At 41.5% G+C, this 13,395-nt stretch overlaps 1 pseudogene; it reads right to left on the bottom strand.

Moving 5' to 3' along the window:
* Nucleotides 1–4,540: 4,540 nt before the first annotated feature.
* LOC115274149 lies at nt 4,541–9,323 on the bottom strand (annotated as a pseudogene).
* Nucleotides 9,324–13,395: the final 4,072 nt, after the last annotated feature.

The raw sequence follows: 13,395 nt of genomic DNA, 5'->3' as shown, positions 1-13,395 counted from the left end.
TCAAGTATCATCTTTTGTACAGGAACTTGAACTGTCTTAAAATAAAAGTGTAAGACTTCTGTCAATATTAAAATGAGGAGCACAACAGAAGATTCACATCCCACAAGGTGGCCACTACTGCTGAGTGACTGTCTGGCGGGGTCCATAGTGCTATGATGGCCAAGGCAGGCCTGACTGCAAGGCCAGCCATGAGCCAGCACCTGAGTGTCTATATCCTTTAATGAAGTGTGCCGATTTTGCTGAGTTCCTGCACAGCAGTTCCGCCTCTTTCCTGCACCTGCCCATGTTTCCCCACCATCTCTCATCTCACAAATGCAGTGAAGATAATGCTGCCTACTTTCTGCTGCTAACCTTCTTGAGAGATAACTTCCTCCCTGCAAAAATCACAATTTAATGACTGGCTAAAGGAGAGAAGTAGCCATCACATCTTGAGGGGGACAAGTCACTGAAAGAGTTCTGGGCATTTGGGGAAGAATTCTACCCAGCTATGGTATGTGAGAGGCTAGGATGCAATGCAACAGAGATTTTCCTTTCCTGGAAAAGAAAGATGCCTGATAAAATAACCTTGACTGTACATGGAATCAAATGCGTCTTATTCATGTTAATATACTGAAAAATAAACACTCATGAGAGCAAAATAAAGCCCTCATGTGCTCTGTACTGGCCATCCTCATATAGTCAACTTCCAAAGGCGGGCAGCCTGCTGCTCAGAAAAGCAGCAGGTAAGCATGCAGACAGCGCATTTAGGCACCATCAGAAAAGATAATTTGATATTTGCTTAATGGCTTCAATTTCTATTTCTGGCTCACAGATACTTTTCTATTTTTTTTCCAGCAGAGAAACCAACAAGGGCTTCCCCTGAGTGACAGTAGAGAGAAAACAAGATGACTTTCCCACACCAATACCAGCCAACTGGAAGCCGCTGTCTTAAACACTGTTGGAAAGGATTCTAAAGCAGTCTGTGTGGCAAGAGGAAATAGAGTGGTAAATTAGCAATCTTCGGACTGTGAGTTGAAGTATCCACATGAGGGTGTCTGCCAGCTTGGGTGCAAAGGCAAGATAAAAATTTTTTATTTTAGGACTCAAAGGCCTATATGGAAACCAATTTGAAAATAAACTATTTTAAAATATAATAATAAAAATAATAGATTTCAAACTGTGGCCTCATTCAACACTCAGACTTCCTCTTTCAGTGTTGCACCACTGGTTGGTCCTCTCAGACCATCTGAAAAACACTCAGGTTACTGCAAAAATGAAGATGGTGTGTCATTTCCAAGGCAAGTTCAGTCGGAATATCTGAGCAGCATGGCTCAGACATCTGCATGGGAACAGTGCCTGGGGAGACCTGAGTTTGACCAAAACTAGGCACCACACTACAACATAAGCATCATGGTGGAGGGACTTTGTTTTGTTAAAAGCTATCTCTTTAGCACTAGTATGTGTCTGTTAAATATTTCTAGAAAGAATAAAGGCCTCTTTCCAGGTGAGAATTCCCTAATTTTTATTATGAAATGTTTGTGATCAGATTAGAGCTGCCAATTATGTTACACTCATCTTTTCATCCCTGGCTCTCTCCTACTCAGAGCAGACATCCCTAACAAATCACAAAACTCAATGCACTAACAGCCTGAATAATACAACCCAGCATTCCACGCCACCACAGAAAAATCTGAGAGATATGTTCCATCTAGGATTCAGTGATTTTCCATGTCTCTTCCTGTTTCATAACCACAAGAAGGTTGAATGAGGCTCCAAAGTTGACCCAACCACAAGGGGGCCCCACTAAGTGGTAACGTGCACAGCTCTGACCAGTGTTCATCTTGGCCTTCGCTATGAAAAGGGTGCTTCTTTCTTGCCACAAGAGAATGCACAGTGAAGTGCATGAACTCAGAGAAAAGCATGTGACCCCAGAAAGCCTTTCTACCTGGCATTGGGTGGTGTCTCCAGTATAGATAAGTTTATATCATAAAGAATCTTTGGCCAAAAGTTCAAGGCAAATGAGCACAATTACTGATCATGGATGTTTACCCAAAAACACTTGACAGCCTAATGTTCTCAGTGCTGGGGATACTTTGGTGAGCATGACAGAAAACTCACAAACTAGGGAGTAATAAACAGGAACATTAACTGATTCCCTGAGATGCAGGGACCTAAGTGAGAAACCTGCAGAGAGGTAATCAGTCAGTACATCAGTCATTGAAACTTTATGGGTTATTTTCTATTTGCTTCCTAGACTTTTAACTTTATTCTCAATAGCAATTTACATGAGATGGAAAAGACTCTATTTTTGGGTAAGATTGGTTCTCCCTTCAACCTGCATTATGAAAACTGGGCTTACTTTGGCTTCTCCTATCTGTCTTCTCTCTGGAAAATAAGAGTGAGAATGTCTGCCTCCTGGAGTAAATCAATAACGAGTGTGAAACATTTTTAAATGCACTATCTTTCCCAAAAGACTAAAGTCACTTAAAACTAATGGTGTCAGTAAAACAGAGCTAAAATATAGAAAATCACGACTTGTGTAAGGTATAAGAAAGACAGAAACACAAACAAGCATTAAGACATCAAACAAGAAACCTTACTGAGGTAGAAGTGCCCTGGTCTTAATCTTCCTGTGATCTTGGCACCGAGGAGAGGACATGATATAACGTGAAACTAAGAGCATCCAAATATATAGAAGGGAGAGATTGTGACAACACATCCAGACCAGGAAATGTCATTCTCCTTCCAAAAGGAAGTGATTTCATAGAAATCACTTTCATGGAAAGTAGCTTTATCTCCACAAATGTCTGTGTTTGCATAGCAGCCCATGATGGTAAATGCTCCCAGATGTATCCAGAACTCTAAAGATGACTGCAGAAAGCTCAGTGTGTTACAGTCTGAACCAGGAGCAATGATAAAAAGGGGATTCTTGGTTTGTCAGAACTGACCCAGGGCAGGAACCAGTCCCAGGTGAGTTGCCTGGATGCCATAGAAGAACAGATTTTTATTGCAGCCAATGGACCAAAATCTGTTTCAGAATTGTTTGGAAGAAGAGGGATGAAGTATTGAGTTGAGTAGAATGTGAAAGGATAGGTTTGGGGGGGGGGGGCTGAAAGGTGGAGGGCAGAGACAGTCATCAGGGGTCCTAAGTCCTGGCTGTGCCTTTTCCCCAGTCTCACTCCCACTGGGTATTGGCCTTCTAAATGTTGACTTTGGTTCTAGAACTGTGAAGGCCAGGAGTCCGTAAACAACCCCTAGCATTTAAATGCATGGCTAGGCAGTGTAACATCTCTTCAGATTCATTGGGCTCTCCCTCCTAACTTGTTAGACTTCCAAGGTGTTTCTGTAACATATGTGTCAGGGTGATCTAAATATGTAGGATGTTGTACAAATAACTGGCCTCTTATCCTAAAAAATGTAAAGGTGATGAAAGACAAAAACTGAAAAACTCCAGAGTAACAGAGATAGCAGTATGACAAGTAAATTCTTCATGCTTGGATTTAGATGGAGGAGAAAAGCTGATAATGAGTATGGTTGAAGACATTAACATATACTAGCCAATAGTATTAATATTAAATTTCCTAGTTTTTCCATTGACCTATGTGTCTATTTTTGTGCCAGTGAAACCATGGATATATGGTCAATTTATCTACAACAAACTAAGCAAGAATATACAATGGAGGAAAGAATTATCTTCAACAAATGTTGCCAGAAAAACTGAACAGCTACACATAGAAGAAATTTCACATCTTTCTTATACCTTACACAAAAATAAACACCATATGCATTAAAGACCTAAATGTGAGACCCGAAACCATAAAATACCTACAAGAAAACATAGGCAGTAATTTCTTTGATATTGGCAGTAAAAACATTTTTCTATATATGTCTCCTCAGGCAAGGGAAACAAAAGCAAACTTAAGCTATTGGGAATAGAGCAAAATAAAAAGCTTTTGCACAGTGAAGGAAACTATCAGCAAAATAAGAAAAGGAATCCTACTGAATGGAAGATGTTTGTAAAAGATATATTCAGTATAAGAGGTTAGTATCAAAAAATTATAAAAAGAAAACCTATACAACTCAACACAGGTGGGGATGGTAGGAAATAATCTGATTAAATGGGCAGAAGAAAAATAAAAAAGCAGGAGACCTGAATAGATATGTATCTAAAGAAGAAATACAGATGATCGACATAGGAAAAGATGCTCAACTTCACCATCAGGTAAATGCAAATCAAAACTACAATAAGATATCACCTCACACCTGTCAGAGTGACTGTTATAAAAAAGTCAAAAATTAAAAAGAGTTGACAAAGAGGTGGACAAAGAGGTGGTTTGTAGGAATGCAATCTGGTACAGCCACTGCAGAAAATAGTGTGGAGATTCCTCAGAAAAATTAAAAATCTAGTTACCATACTACAGGGTATTTTCTCAAAGTAAATACAACCACTAATTTGAAAAGATATATGAACCTTTATGTTTATTGCAGCATCAGTTACAATTGCAAAGATATAGAAGCAACCCATGTGTCCATTGACAAGTAAATGGATAAAGATGTGGTTTATTAGTACAATGGAATATTATTCATCCATAAAAAGGAAAATATCTTGCCATTTGCAATGACATAGAGTGATTTATAGATATAATGCTAAAGGAAATATTTTCTCTTTGTTCTTCCTCACCTTGTGCAGAGAAATCCTGGCTGGCAATTCTATCAAAAGAACTTCCAGTGACTGCCATATTCATTGCATAAGACAAAGATAGTCATGGATTCATCAGCACTGCATGTCTGTACCTAGTTATAGGTACAGTTCTTTCATCTGCTTCACTGGAGGAGGTCAGTGATGGGGCCCCTCATCTTGGCCATCTGATGCTCACAGGTAGCTTTCTGGATCATTGCATTCCTCAATTCCTTCAGCTGGCCATTTCTTGGCAATGAGTGCAGCAGAGATGGCCCCACTGAGCATATTATCCCTCAGGCTGAGGTTCCTGGGGTTCTCAAGGTTGCTGATTTGGCTGTGCACCTGGTTACAGTACTTCATGTCAGTACTCTTGAGATAGATAGGATCTTCAATTTCTAATGCCATCTTGTCACAGCAGCCTTCAGGGCTGCTGAGAGTATTTCCACACACTTGTCCTGCACAGAGTATCCTGAGAGATAGTGGGGTTAAATGAGATAGAGGAAGGGGAAAAGGGCAGGGATTAAGGGGATTCTGAGTGTTTTGGGAGTATCTGCTTTTGATTTGCTGCAGTTAGACTTTTCTATTGATGGCATTTTTGTAGAGGAGGTGGCTGAAGACTTGGAGTTCAGTCTCTCCTGTGTTTTGGCTCTTGCCCTTGTTTTTTTCCATGGTGGAAAAAGTCCTTCCTATTGCTTCTAATAGGAACAGTCAAGCCCTTTCTTTGCTTTGTCTCTTCTTTCTCCTTTTTATTCTTTGGGAGGTCCAGGGGAGTTCAACATTTCTAGTTTCTGATGAGGACCCTGGCCAAGGACACCACCTTTTTGTCTGAGCAGTGCTTGTAGACCCCGTTAGCACAGACTTCAGTCCTGTTTGTCTGGAATAGGTGGATGGACATCCGACACCAGTTCAGTTCTTCAGAAGTTTGACCACTTCTATATTCTTCCTGGCCACAACCTCTCCCAACTTTCTGGCGATCCTCAGCAACTCCTCTTCCTGGCTCATGCTAACACATGAAACCTGGCAGGGAAAGTTAAAATACAGAGAATTAAGGAACACTTCTTTTGATGAGAACTAAGTGATGTATAGAGCAGCTGAATCTTTATATTGTATATCTGAGACAAACAAAATGCTTATGTTAGTTATACATGAATAATTTTTTTAATTCCTCATTTTTTATAGTTATACTGTGATAACACTGTATGTTTTGGCTCGTGGGAACATACACAGAAATATGTAGAGGTAAATCACACAATAATTCCTTCCTTCTTTCATGCAGGTAAGAAAAAATAACATTAAATATGCATACAGAAAATGATGGTGTGGAAAATGCAAACAATTGGTGAATTTTAGGGTAAGGGGTTTCAAAGGAGTTCATCATCTTAAACCAGTAATTTCCTGTAAGTTTGAAATTAGTTCAAGATTAAAATCTACAAAAGAAAAATTAATTGGGCTATCCTTGCCAGTCCTGGAGAACCACTTGCAGCTAGCTATGTGTCTCTGGGACTGCTAGGTCTAAGTAAAGGTACGTGGAGACACACAGACTACATCCTCCATCCCATGGCTGCCTCACCTATGATAAACTGTTATAGCCATGGCTAATTAAATAAGGGCTTCTATATTACACTCTGTGTGTATGCGTATAAGTGAAAATGTGTGAGAGAGAGTTTACGTGTGTGTGGGTTGTGTGTTCTCATCTCCAAAACTCATTCATCTCAAATAAGGTAGAAACAGACTCTGTGAGGTGTTACAGCCCAAGGACTTTCTGGAAACAGAGCCATAAAGAGGACCGCAGTGAACATTTCAAATATTCAAATTATTCTTTAATAAAGTTGGAGAAAAATAGGGAAAAAATGAAAGGGCCACTGTGAAGACACTTTCCTTACCTGCCCCACACTCACAGTTTCAGCATCTCTGAAATTGTTCAGAGATTGGTAAAGTTCACCTGAGGATCATATTAATGAAATCTGCACGATGCCCTTGTGTGTCAAGTCCATTAACAATAGATTTTTAGTAGTTTATCCCATCATGTGGGTTGAGTACTTCCCAACTAGTCCTCAGTGATGTATTTATAAACACTTGTGTCAAAACAATTCAGAGCCAGACTCCATGTGACTCAGTCTCAAGAACTGACTCTGGAACCTTGAAGTCATGATGCTGGGTGCCTGCTGCCATAGTTGATGCAGGCTGCAGCAGTGACTTCTGTCCCTCTTTTGGGTGGGAACACAAAAAGGCAGCATCCCACATCCACCGACACCTTGCTCCTCAGCCACTCACCCCCAAAATTCCCAGTTTTTGATGAAGGGAAAAGCCACCTGATGCCATTCAAATATCTCTCTTTGGAAGTTTGAAATGACAATGCATGGGAGAGTTGGGGCTGGGCAGGGGAACTTTGACCCATGGGCGATGGTAGGTATGTATACATTCCTCACCTGTCCCTCTCCAGAGTCAACAATGCAGAGGCACGAGGCTTCCTAAGGCCTTTCTGAACTTACCAGCCATACCCAGAAAATCAGCTGGCATGTCCTATACGCGCCTTCCTTTCTTGACAAACCCCCAAATTCCCTCATTTCTCTGGGATGGCACTCTTAGTAAAAGGTGAGCACATACTCTGTATCTCGGGCTGTTTTCTAGGGAGCCCAAGCTATGATGATACCCATCAATAATTGACTAAAAGCAACACCAGAACTGGGAGGATAAATATACAGAAGGTCATCATCGCAGTCAAAGGAAATGAGCAATATGGTGCAGAAGTGCCTGGGTGTGGCAAGTGTGCCTTCCTTAAAGCATGAGGGGGCTGTGACTGCCCACCACACACATCTCCAGCCTCCTACTTTCTTTGATGTTATAAAAATGACAGGTGATATGAAGATGCAAGTGTTGTTATGAGAATAACCCATGAGCTTCCAGTCTTCCAAAACATGTGGTTTGCTGCTTTGAATTCTAGTCCATGCAAATTCAGAGCCTGACAAATAAGTCATCCAAAACTCCTGGAAAAGAGAGATTTAAATAGGATTTTATGAAATAGAATGTAAATCAGTCATTTGAATGTTAAATCCCAAAATTACAGAGAACTCAGGTTATTTTTTATCATACCTTGGGAGCTGAATATTTTGACATATTAATCAGTTCTCCAAAATGGAATTTACATCAAAATTTTGGTTGCTTTTGAGTCTTTGTCCCTGTTGTTACAGTATAATCTCAGGTGAGCTTGGTGAGGCAAGGACACCTCTGGTAATTTGCACCATTTACTGGTTCTCTGGGGGCTGCTTCATCCACCTTCAATGGGAAAAATCATTTATTCCCTAGAGAACTTTCTTAGAAAATTTCCAAGAAGTCTGGTTGTTTACACCTTGGGAATGGCAGATACAGCTCTCCTCCACAGGCTTATGAAACAGGCTCTTGTGACTGCGAGGGAAGCAGCCTCATCATCAGGAGATGGCCTCAGGAGTTTTGACTTTGGCAGGGCCGGACATGCTGCTGCTAGTTTCTGCCTCAGCTTGCATTGCTAGTGGAAACAAAGGTCGTGGCTGCTGGGCTGGCATCATTTGCTTTGTGCTGCTCTTCAGTCACAAGCTGGTCTGTCTCAGAAGTCATTTAGCCTACCACCATATCCCATTAGCCACAAGAAAAGCTGGTAAAGAAATCACAGCTCTCATGGATTGTTTAGAGAAGGATCGATAGATCATGCCTCTGTTTCATACTCAAGTTTAGAACCCATAGAGACATACTAATTACCAATTTCAAAACTAATTGAGGTATATCAAATGCAAGTGTAACCATACCAACTTACCCAAGTTATCAGAAACCTTGGGGTACCAGGGGTAGCTCAGTCAGTTAGGCTTCTGACTTTGGCTCGGGTCATGATCTCACATCTCTTGAGTTCAAACCCCGCATCAGGTTCTGTGTTGACAGCTCAGAGCCTAGAACATGTTTCGGTTTCTGTGTGTGTGTGTGTCTCTATCTGCACTTTCTCTCTCTTAAAAATAAATAAGCATTAAAAATGTTTTTTAAAAAAGAAACCAAATATCTGCTTTATAAACAAAACAGCTAACCCTGGACAATGTAGCCAAGGGGCATGGAAATAGGATCTTCGCAATTCTGTGTCCTTCAAGAGATACTTTATCCACCAGTGACAGGAAGCCCTGACTATGCAGCCCTCAGGCTGGGGCAGGGTCTCTAGAGCTCACCGGATGCTCCTTGCAGGAAGAAAGTTCCCTAAAATAAAGAAAGGAAGGGGCCAACCACACATCTGTTATTCCCAAAGAGGAAGGAAGAAAGGGATGGGGAGAGGCCAGGAGCGCTCTTTTCATGGAAGAACTGTCAGGAATGAAGGACAAAGTCCTCCATCCATTACTAAAAGTTCTCATTGTAAAAATAAAGAACACCCTGCCTCACATAACTTAAACTCCATCATTTTCTATAGCCTAGAGTAAAATGTCCGGTGTTTTCTTTAGGAATGTATGTTTATACAGTGAAATGACAGAGTGTATGCAGTTAACTTAAACAAGCCCAACCAACAAAGCAACCCACACATGTGAGAGAGCAACTTCAGTAGTACAGCCTATTGTACATTGAGAGATGGAGATGCAAAGGACTTATCATCCATACATACAGCATGTGCAGTATGCAGTCTCCGAGGTGGTTCTTGGTATAGAGGAGAGAGTATCCTTTATTCTGTGTAACTGGGTGCATTCCCAACCCTTCCAACACCCACTTTTGTACAGCTGAGAGAGGCTCTATATCACAGGACTAGCTTCCTGGAGACGTGGGTCACCCATTGTCCCTCATTAATGGTGCTTGTGAGTGTGATGACGATCTTCAGGGCTGCCGTCACCAGCACTAACATATCTTTGGGGAAAGCAAAGATGATGGTATCCCCTCATGAAATAGGGGCATCACAGGTGCCTGGATTTGGTGGCGATACCCTGAAGAAACACAGAGTGCAGCTGTCTTAGACTGGGTTTCCTCAGAGCAGAACTTAGACAGGATTTGAGTACAAGAATTTTGTTTGGGAGGTATCTCCAGGACAAACCAGGAGTGGAATGGGGTGGTAAAACTCTCTCAAAAGGTATGCATAGCCTGCCCCATGGGTGTACATGGCAGACTTCAGTGTACAGAGGAAGCCCCTAACCAATGGTGCGTTAACAGGCCATGAGCACTGCGGTGGTCAGGGGAAAGGACCTGGGTGGGAACTCACACATCTGCAGTGGTCACCTAGTGCTTCTTTGCACCCATTCTACTGCGAAGGCTAGGTCCTATAGCAATCACCTGCTGGACAAAGCTCCCACTCCACCACCCTCACCATGGCTAACAGCAGACCTGCATCTAGACACATCAGAATCACATCATTTTTCTTCACACTCTTTTTACCAGCCTCTTGGAGAGAGCCACTGTCTTCTTCCATGAACTCTCAGCTGCTTATCTTCTCATACCCATGACCACTAGAATAGTGTGACCAAAGTCATTAGCACTTAAAGTCAGGTAGTTATCTGCATGATTTGTTGCTTCACCTGAAATGCTCTTCCTCTAACTTCATTCATTTCTCCGTCCTCCAGCTCTCCTTCTCCATCATCACTTCCCAGCTCCTTCCTTATTTATTCTCAGTATCTAACATCCTCTATATTTTACTGATTGGTCTTGTCTACAGATTTTCTCCTTTTTGATTGGAATGAAATTCTTCATGGACAGGGATTGTTGCCAATTCATCTTACCACTTTGCCTCCAACAAACGTTCCTTGTGTATGGAGTTTAGTGAGCTTCTTGTAGATTTTAGATACTAGCCCTTAGCACTGCTAGGGATTTACCCAAGACAGAGGTGCTGATGCATAGGAGCACATGTACCCCAATGTTCATAGCGGCACTTTCTACAATGGCCAAATCATGGAAAGAGCCTAAATGTCCATCAACTGATGAAGGGATCAAGAAGATGTGGTATACATATATACAATGGAGTATTATATGGCAATGAGAAAGAATGAAATATGGCCATTTGTAGCAAAGTGGATGGACCTTCAGGGTATCATACTAAGCAAAATAAGTCAGGCAGAGAAGGATAGATACCGTATGTTTGCATTCATAGGTCTAACAAGAGAGACCTGGCAGGGGACCATGGGGAGAGAAAGAAGGAAAGAGTGTGGGAGAGACTGCGGGACACAGATCAAGGGTGACTAAGGAATACTGAAAATTAACCATGGACTGAAGGGGAGAGAGGGGGTGATGGTCATGGTGGGGGGCATGTGTGGGGAGAAGCACTGGGTGTTATATGGAAACCAATTTGACAATAAACTATTAAAAATTAAAAAGAAAACGTTCATTGCACATAAGTTTGACCCGACCGGCAGGTCAGAAATGCAGGTCCTGAAGGGAGGGGGCGAGAATGGGGTAGGGCAGGGAGCACAGAAAATGGAGGCAAGACGAAGTCTCTGACCAAGCCTCAGTTTATTCAGAAAACACATTCAGCTTATAAAGGGTAAAAAGTACAGGTAGGTTACTAGAAAACAGGGTCATGTGAAAAGTCTAGGGTAAAGGAAAAACAGAAGCCACAGTTTTAGCACAGCGTCTGAGGAGCCGATAAGGAAGTCCAGCCAAGCTATCTCCGTCCTTGGGCTGGGAGTGATAACACAGTCCTGCCTGCAGGTGGCCGATCTTAGGTGAGGGCACACATCTCTTCTCCTGGTACCTCTTCTGGCAGCTCTCCACATAAGAGTTAGCCAATATATATTTGTAGAATAAATGGATAAATTATATATAAATGAAAGAGACAGGTTAATGTCCACATTACCAAAGCCAAACTCTTCAGCTCAAAGGAAATTTTAAGGATGTGCCTTGATGCTTGTCCCAGCCCACTGAGGAATGTGTCAAGTGTGAGGCTAACATTACTTATCCAGGTGACTCTCAAAGGTATTGGAAAAACAATCACCTCGCCATCTGAGCTTCATCATCAAGGAAGTCAGGTAAAGCCATGGTTCTACAAACTTTTTCATGTGCCCTGAGGTTTTATGGATTTCCACTGCATGGAGGTGGAGAGGCAAAGAGAGTTTGGATAGTTTGCCTTCAACCCTCCACATGTTAATAAGAAAACAAAGGAGGAGAAATATGGCTGGCATCTAGTAAATATCTTGTGTACATTGAGGCATTTTATGTCCATCTCATTTAATCCCCACAGCAACTCTATGGCTCCAGGACAAATATTTTCCCCATTTGGTCATGAGAACTGAGGTTTCAATAAGTTTGCTTACAAACGCAGGCAGACTTGGCATTAAAGCCACTACCCTTGAATACCAAGGCCAATGACTATGACCAACAGGAACATCCATGTCCCATAGAGCTCTTGACAGACCTGTGGGGCCATCTCTACCAGGTACTCTGCTCTTGAGTCAGTTTCTGTCCTGCCTTAGACAGATTGCAGCATCTGGGACCTCTGTCTTGGCGAACAAATGGGTATCTCCCTTTACTGGAGCAGTACACACTCATCCAGCTCTAAGCAAGACACGTATATGGCACCCCAGCCATGCAATATGGATGGGCATATACTATTATGGTTTCTCCCTCAACTACTACTGGAAAAAATCTCCTCAATAAGACATTAGAGAGGCCATCAGAATTAGATGCACAGCTTCTATTTCAATAACGGGAAAGATATGAGAAACAGTAATTTGTGTGTCACTTTTGGATTTGAACTTAAGGAATTGAATTGCTTTAGGGAATACAACCAACCACGAGCTCTTTGGATACAGTTGTTTATGTTGGCATTCTTATAATGAATAATGTAACTCAACCATGAAAACTAGCTTGTTACTATCACTTCCATCCTTCACTGAAGAAAATGTTTTCAAAGGTCTAGATTCTCTGCGGTAGAAAAGTAGAAATAGAAGAAAAGCTTCCAAACTCATTCTACGAAGCCAGCATCACCCTGATACCCAAACCAGAGACGCACCCAAAAAAGAGAACTAGAGACCAATATCTTTAATGAATACAGATGCAAAAATACTCAACAAGATACTAGCAAATCGAATCCAACAGCACATAAAAAAAATTATCCATCATAATCAAGTGGGATTTATTCCTGGGTTACAGGGCCAGTTCAATATTCCCAAATCCATCAATGCGATCCATCACATTAACAAAAGAAAGGACAAAAACCATATGATCCTGTCGATAGATGCAGAAAAAGCATTTGACAAAATACAGCACCCTTTCCTAATAAAAACCTTTGAGAAAGTCGGAATAGAAGGAATTTACCTAAACATCATAAGAGCAGTCTATGAAAAATCCACAGCTAATATCATCCTCAATGTGGAAAAACTGAGAGCATTCCCCCTGAGATCAGGAACACGACAGGGGTGCCCACTCTCACCACTGTTGTTCAACATAGTGCTGGAAGTCCTAACATCAGCAATCAGACAACAAAAAGAAATAAGAGGCATCAGAATTGGCAAGGAAGAAGGCAAACTTTCTCTTTTTGCAGATGACATGATACTCTACATGGAAAACCCAATGGACTCCACCAGAAGACTTCTAGAACTGATCAATGAACTCAGTAAAGTTGCAGGGTACAAAATCAATGTACAGAAATCAGTTGCATTCCTATACACCAAAAATGAAGCAGCCGAAAGAGAAATTAAGAAACTGATCCCATTCACGATTGCACGAAAAACCATCAAATACCTAGGAATAAACCTAACCAAGGATGTAAAAGACCTATATGATGAAAACTATAGAAAACTTATGAAAGA

The sequence above is a fragment of the Suricata suricatta genome, chromosome 12 (assembly GCF_006229205.1).
Source record: "Suricata suricatta isolate VVHF042 chromosome 12, meerkat_22Aug2017_6uvM2_HiC, whole genome shotgun sequence".
NCBI lineage: Eukaryota > Metazoa > Chordata > Mammalia > Carnivora > Herpestidae > Suricata > Suricata suricatta.
This window is presented reverse-complemented; position numbering and strand designations above follow the sequence as displayed.